Here is a 7,650-nt window from a genome sequence, read left to right on the forward strand (position 1 = left end):
ATAAACTTAAGGAAGAGTTTTCTTGCTCCGTAAGCAATACAATACTTGTCATTAGTTTTTCATAGACTTTATATTTTCACGTCATGATGTAATATTTTGTTTATGTGTTTTTGCAGATTTGTTTGGATATATTTTTTGAGCCAACCACTACTTTTTGTGGTCACACGTATGTATCAATTTCCAAAATTCAAACATCACACAAATATTTTTTTAATTAAATTACTAATTTAGTCCGTATATCAATTTAGTCAATACAATTATTAATATTTTATGATATCTCTTAAAGTTACATTCTCTTTTGTTATATTAGCTCTTCTAGATTTGTTGATGTAGTCTATGACATGGAGTTCATGAAACCAATTTACTATTTAAAAAAATAAGGTCAAAATTGAATATGTATGCTTTTAATTTTAATATTGTTTCGCACACTCAAATTTTGTATGATGATCTTATCTTGTTATTAATTATGAAATTACGAGGTTGTGATTATTTTGTAATTTGATTAGTTTTATTGATTTATTTAGATGATACATAACCTTTCGATTCACACTCTTAATTAATGATTCATTCAATTTACTAATAATATATGCTAATAAAATAATTGGCGATTCACTAATTTTTTTTAATTATATTTGTTTTCTATGCTCAATATAATTATTAATGTATATATAAACAAAATTTGCAATTTCACAGCTTTTGTAGAAAATGTTTTCTATCTTGCATAGACAAGTATACACTAGGGTTTACGTGCCCCCTCTGCAGACAACAGATAAGGTGTATAATTATTTATTTTTAAAGTTTTCTAGTTTAACAAAATGAGGTATTCTTGATAAATATGATATTGCATTATGTCTTTTTGATTCTTGATGGTATTTTGCAGAATAGAAGAATCTTGTCATGTGTACATAGTTTTGTGGAACACAATACAACTATTGTTTCCTCATGATGTTGAAAAGAAAGCAATTATTGCTTCACAAGAAGCTCATAATATGGAAATATGTGAAGAAAATACACATTCTTTGAGATTAATTTCAACAGAAAACATGCCCATGGATTTTTATCTGGAATTAGTGGCGATACTTCGGCTTGAAGCATGATCAACCTCCTTCTAACTTCTTCGGTTATTAAATTTTTTAAGTAAACTTTGTTTATTGTATATTTTTATAGTCTAAGGACAACACAAGAGTTGATAATTAGTATGGTGTACGTTTGATGATATTATCTTTAATTCCTTTGATTGATGATATTTAATGTTGCGATACATCATGCATCCAGAATACTAAACTAGATTTAGAAAATACTAATACTTGTTAAGTAAGAACATAGAATTTAAAAAAGAGAATAATATTTTGGAATATAATTCCAAAACTATTTGAGAGTTAAATCTCAAAGACATAACACATTTGGTTAGTTTGTTTTTGGCAAATATAAAACGAATTCTATTTTCAGAATTGAAGTGATTTTGTGTAGAAAATTGTTGCCAACCTTTTTCTGTTTTTGTGCATTTTGTTGGCTAAATTCTAGTGATTACTGAACAAATTGGTTTTTCACCGTGGTGCTTTGAGAGAACAAGATTGTCGTAGTAGTTCTAATTTAATATAGTGTTTCCAACTATTAAGTGAAACATGTTATGTCTCAAATAGTCGATATATAATTGTTAATGGCCATGATGAACTTTTTTTGAAACTGCAAAAGATAATAGATATTGAAATATTCTAAGTACAAGGTTTGCTAAAAATTAAAGGTACAGAAGAGTGTCAAGACATGAAAAGAAGCAAGCATAACACATGCATGACTAAAAAGCAAATCCAAAAGAAAAAAAATAAAGCATGCCCACAACTACAAATGAGAAAACTCCAAATATTCCATGGTTGTAAGTAGTGTTTTGCAAAAAATTCAGTTATCAGACTTAAATCTAAAATCGGATCTAAATCTATTTTAAATATCCGGTTAAAATAATATGTTTATTATCCAATTTATTTATTAACCACTTGGATACCAATGTTTTATATTTGGATTTGGTTTTTATCGGCTCAACTCCCAAAAATCATAAATCTCCAAAACTCTAGAACGATTTTGATTTTTTCATCACATAGGCCCCAATATTTCGTTAATCTTGAGATTTTTTTTTCAGAGATGAGAATTTTTTTTTAAAATTTCTTGAAAAATCGATTTTTTTCTCGAAAAATTGAAATTTTATTATCGGAAAATTTTAAGAAAAAAATTATTTCTCGAAATTTTTTTTAAAAAAGTTGATTTTTTTTTTGAAAAAATGGACCTATAGGCCTACTAAACCCACAAAATTTTGGAGCTTTTTAATTATGAATTTTTTTGACCCCTCCAACATGTGGGATGAGGTCAATAATTAGTAAACTTGTCAAATTGACAGCTCTACTTATTACTAACCAACCATACTGTATGATAATTAGTTAATGAATTAAGATATTTAATATTTATTGAGGATTACTAAAAATATGATAGATTAAATATTTTAAATATAATTTCTTAAATGACTGATTTTTAAAGGATGAATTTTTTCAAAATGTTACATTAATATGTTAGGTCGGAAATCATATTGAGATTTTGGTATTGCTCAAACTTAACTTAATTATAAATGTTTAAGACAAAAATTAATATATTAAATTCATAGATATTTTAAATTTACTAAATCTTGTAGTGGTGGTGTCTATCTGGTATTGGAAACAATCTTTCAAGTAATTGTATTTTCTATGGTTTTATTATGGTGCAGTAATTATTAAATTTGATCGAAGAAACTTTCAAGTGTTTGTATTTTCTACAGTTTTAGTAATAAACAATTTATTGAATAGTATGAATTAGAATCGGTGGTCTTAATGAAGTTAGTATTAAATCAATTTTAATTACAAGTTATTATAAGCAATTGAACATGTTCAATTTTAATCAAAGGAGAAATCAATTGTATAGTTGATGTATATTTTTTATTAAGCTTTCATTTTGTAAAAATAATCGATTTTTAAATATGAATAATCGTTTTTTTTAGATAACTGGGTTTTAAACTATGAATAACTGATTTTTTAAAAATAAATATTAAAAAATAATCAAATTTTAACCGGTTTTGAGAAAAAATCGATTGTAAAATTGAATTTTTTAAAAGCAGTTACTTAATTAAAAACCGATCATTTAACCATAACCAATTTTATAATTTATTTTATAACCGATTTTAAACTAAATAATGGATTTAGTTATAAATCCAAATCTATATATTGATTTTAAAATAGATATTGTTTGATTTTTTAAAAAAATCAACCATACACAGCCCTAGTTGTAAGTGCCACGAGTTAAACAAACACTCCCTAAACTAATGAGAATTTTGTCTGAGACAACTCTAATTATCTATTAATAACGAATGACTAAGATCTTTTGTTGAAAGTTACTAAAGTATTTGTTTGGGAGATTATATAGTGGAAATCATGTTGTTGATTGTGGTTCTAAGTTACTAAAGTATTTGTTTGGGAGATTATATAGTGGAAATCATGTTGTTGATTGTGGTTCTAAGTTACTAAAGTATTTGTTTGGGAGATTATATAGTGGAAATCATGTTGTTGATTGTGGTTCTAATACCCCAATTTCTGGAGTGTTATTGATGAAGTTCTAAAAAACTCTATTCCTGAAAATGCTATAAGATATTTTTTCTTTTCGTCTTATTAAAAAAAAATGAGCAATTCCTTTTTCTTTTTAAATAAATGAATCTTATTTTAAATTAATTTGTATCGTTTTAAAATATATATACAATTTATAAAATAGAAAAGTTTCATTACAATATTTAAATATCTTCAAAACATAAATCAAAAGGAAAACTAAGTTGATCAATAAGGTGTACTAAGAATTAAAGCTAAAAAATAGTGTCAAACATTAAGAGAGTCAAGTTTAATACATTCATGGTTTGGGGCATCCTTAACCTTAAAATAATATATCTAATAATTTTTATTATATTGTTCTAAAAAATTCGCAATAGATAATGAAAAATTTTTTCAAACAAAAATAAAAGCGATTTAGGATATCTTTCTCAAATAAAACAGTGCAATCTTAATAAATTTAATTTAATTATATTTTCTAAATTTAATTCAACAAAATTACTATTAATAAAAAATTTTCTTCCAACTTATAAATCTTATTCTTGGCATCACATATCAGAGCGATGCTTCTTCAACTTCAAAACTCATATTAACATGTAATAATTGTGATTTCGTAAACGTAAGATCAAACTAGTCAAACACAAACAAGGAAATAATAAATTTAAAAATCATGTTAATAGTATAATATAAGTAATAAGAACACACATTTTTAATTGATTTTCATATTTTAATTGAGATACTAAGAACCGCATGACAAAGTTGATTTAAATGATTAAAATTAAGATTTGATGTCAATAAAATTTGTCAATGGATCTCAACTCATATATATTAATTAGATAATAGATAAATAGATAAAAGTATCTCAACTCATAGATAGTAGATAAAATTTGTCAATGGATCTCAACTCATATATATTAACTAGATAATAGATAAAAGTAAGAAGGGACTTGTGATTGATGTTTCATACACTTTTTTGTTCACGACATGATGTTGATTTTTTTGTTCATTCATTTTTGTAGATTTGTTTGAATGTGTTCTTTGAGCCAACAACTATTTCTTGTGGTCACAGGTATGTATATTAAATTCAAAATTAAACATCCTTAATTTTATATTTTTAGTGAATCGCTAATTTAGTCAACAAAATTGCACAACATTATCAATTTAATTTTCAAATATATATATATATATATATATTTTAATATTATACAATTTTTCTTAAATCTAAATTCTTTTGTTTATATTAGTCATTTTCAATGAACTAATTTAGCACTTGAAATTAATAATTATTAACCAATGTGGTTGACAATATTAAAATTTACCGACCAATTTACAAATTTTGTTATATTAGAAATTTGCCATGATCAAGTTAACATTTTTATGTATAAATGGATTATTCAATTTTCCAGCTTTTGTAAAAAAATGTGGGCTATCTACCATGGACAAGTTTCACAATAACTGCCCCGTGTGTAGAAAATGGATAATAAGGTTTTTATATTTATTAACTTTTACACTTTGTAAAATTACATACACTTGACAAATATAGTATTGATGTCTCTTGTGTTTTATTTTTTAATTTACATTTTGTAGCAAAGGTGAAAGTTGCAATGTGAGCACAGTTGTATGGAACACAACACAACTCTTGTTTTTCAAAGAAGTTGAAGTTAGGAAAAACCCGGAATATCTTAAATATTGCACAAGAGGCACGTGCTCGTTGTTAACAATGAAAAGATGAAGAAAGAGGAAGAATAGAAACAACCACTCTAGGGTTTCATAACATATAATGAACCAAAACTAAAGTTAATAGGGTTACAATGAGTATATATATAAAAGAATAGAATTGTCTAAAATACCCTTACTACTAATATATAATAATATTATCTAACATCTCCCCTCAAACTCACGATGCATTAACATGGAGCATCGAGAGTTTGTCAACTAAAAAAAACGAAAACGTTTAATGGAATGCATCTTTGTGAACAAATCAACAATCTGTAAAGAAGACGAGACAAACGGTAGAGTAATGGTTCCATGCTGAAGATGATGACGAGTTTTGATCTTGTATATCCAACGAGACCCAATAGCACGTTTTCCAGGAGGAAGAGGTACTAATTCCCAAGTATTGGTTTTGGGCAATGCATATAGTTCTTCTGCCATAGCCTGCTGCCAAAGAGGATCAAGAACATACTCTTTATTGGAAGAAGGCTCAGACAAAGTTGACGAGAGGGGTAACGAGGAGGATCAACAATCGCAGGTGGTGGTTGGACAGCCGGGGGGGGGACAAGAAGGATGTCACCAAAGAAGAAGCAACAATCGAAGAGAAGAACCAAGCCAACAAAAAGTCAAACCGAAAAAGGAGCGATCAAAAAAAGAAGCAACAACCATATCAAAATCAACAGATAGGAACAACCAAAGAAGTAGCACCATGAAACCAAATCCAAACAAACCAAGGAGCAACAACCATATCAAAATCAACAGATAGGAACAACCAAAGAAGTAGCACCACGAAACAACCATATCAAAATCAACAGATAGGAACAACCAAAGAAGTAGCACCACGAAACCAAATCCAAACAAACCAAGGAGCAACAACCATATCAAAATCAACAGATAGGAACAACCAAAGAAGTAGCACCACGAAACCAAATCCAAACAAACCAAACCAAATAGAACCAAACAAAACTAAATCATATCAAACCAAACTAAACAAAGAGAGAAGCAACAAAGCAAATCACTAGAGAGATTAGCAATCAAACAGAAGAAGCAACAGACAGAGCGACAACACAGAAGATCAAATTTTCAGCCTCATCCAAGTATCCAACCCTTCCTAGAAGGTCAATCATATAACCATAATGCTCAATCTGAGGCACAATTCCAAATCTCTCCATTTCTTTGAAGCATCTTCTTCCTTCCTCTACCAAACCACAATGGTTGCAAGCAGATAACACAATAGTCATTGTTATCGCATTCGGTTCAAATCATTCCCGTAACATTACTGCAAATACTTCTAACGCTTCCTTCGCACAACCATTGACACCATAACCATTTATCAAAGCATTCCACGACGATGTATCTTTTTCATTCATCTCCTCAAGAAGCAATTTAGCTTTTCCAATTTCCCCATATTTCGCATACATATCAACCAAAGCATTACACACATGAACATCTTCATCAAGGTGGTTCCTTTGCACAAACCCATGAATCCAAACACCCAAATCCAATGAACTCAAATCAGCAACAGCAGGAAGAACACTCACAACCGTCACTTTATTCATTTCCACATCCAAACTTCCTTTCATTTCCCAAAACAACTTCAACGCATCGTGCGGTCGTCTATTCTCACAATATCCTCTAATCATCGCATTCCAACTAAGCACATTCTTGACAGGCATACAATCAAATATAAACCTACCCACCACAACATCATCATCCTCACAATAACCATGAACCATACTAGTCCAAGAAATAACATTCTTATCCTTCATCTTATCAAACAAATCCCTCGCCAAATCCATACACCCCATTTTCACATACCCATCAATCATAACATTAGAAGCAACAATATCTCTATCATGCATAACATCAAAAAGCTTCCTGGCCTCACTCATATCCCCACACCTAGCATACCCAACAATAACAGCAGTCCAAGAAACCAAACTTATCACAGACATTTCATCAAACACCTTCCTAGCACTACCCAAAAAACCAAACTTCACATACATATCAACCAAAGAAGTCCCAACATACAAATTAACACAAAACCCATTTTTCAAAACAACACAATGAACCTCCAAACCTTCTCTCAAAGCCATACAAATAATCACAGGAAAATACGACAAATACAATCACTGAGACAAAATAAATTATGGATAACCTGGTGCTGTGCGAGCATGATTGCTCCCCTTACAGACATTGTTTTACCGATCCGACCATTGAAGATGAAGACCTGAATGTTGCGAACCTGCTGTCCAAAAATCAGCCAAATCCAACGGTTAACGAATGCGCAATCGATGTTTTTGTGAAACTGATTTAACAAAAT

At 29.1% G+C, this 7,650-nt stretch overlaps 1 pseudogene; it reads right to left on the bottom strand.

Moving 5' to 3' along the window:
• Positions 1-6,041: 6,041 nt before the first annotated feature.
• Positions 6,042-7,423, bottom strand: LOC105851285 (pentatricopeptide repeat-containing protein At2g44880-like; annotated as a pseudogene).
• Between the last annotated feature and the right edge of the window lie 227 nt (positions 7,424-7,650).

Source organism: Cicer arietinum, chromosome 1 (assembly GCF_000331145.2).
Source record: "Cicer arietinum cultivar CDC Frontier isolate Library 1 chromosome 1, Cicar.CDCFrontier_v2.0, whole genome shotgun sequence".
Classification (NCBI taxonomy): Eukaryota; Viridiplantae; Streptophyta; class Magnoliopsida; order Fabales; family Fabaceae; genus Cicer; species Cicer arietinum.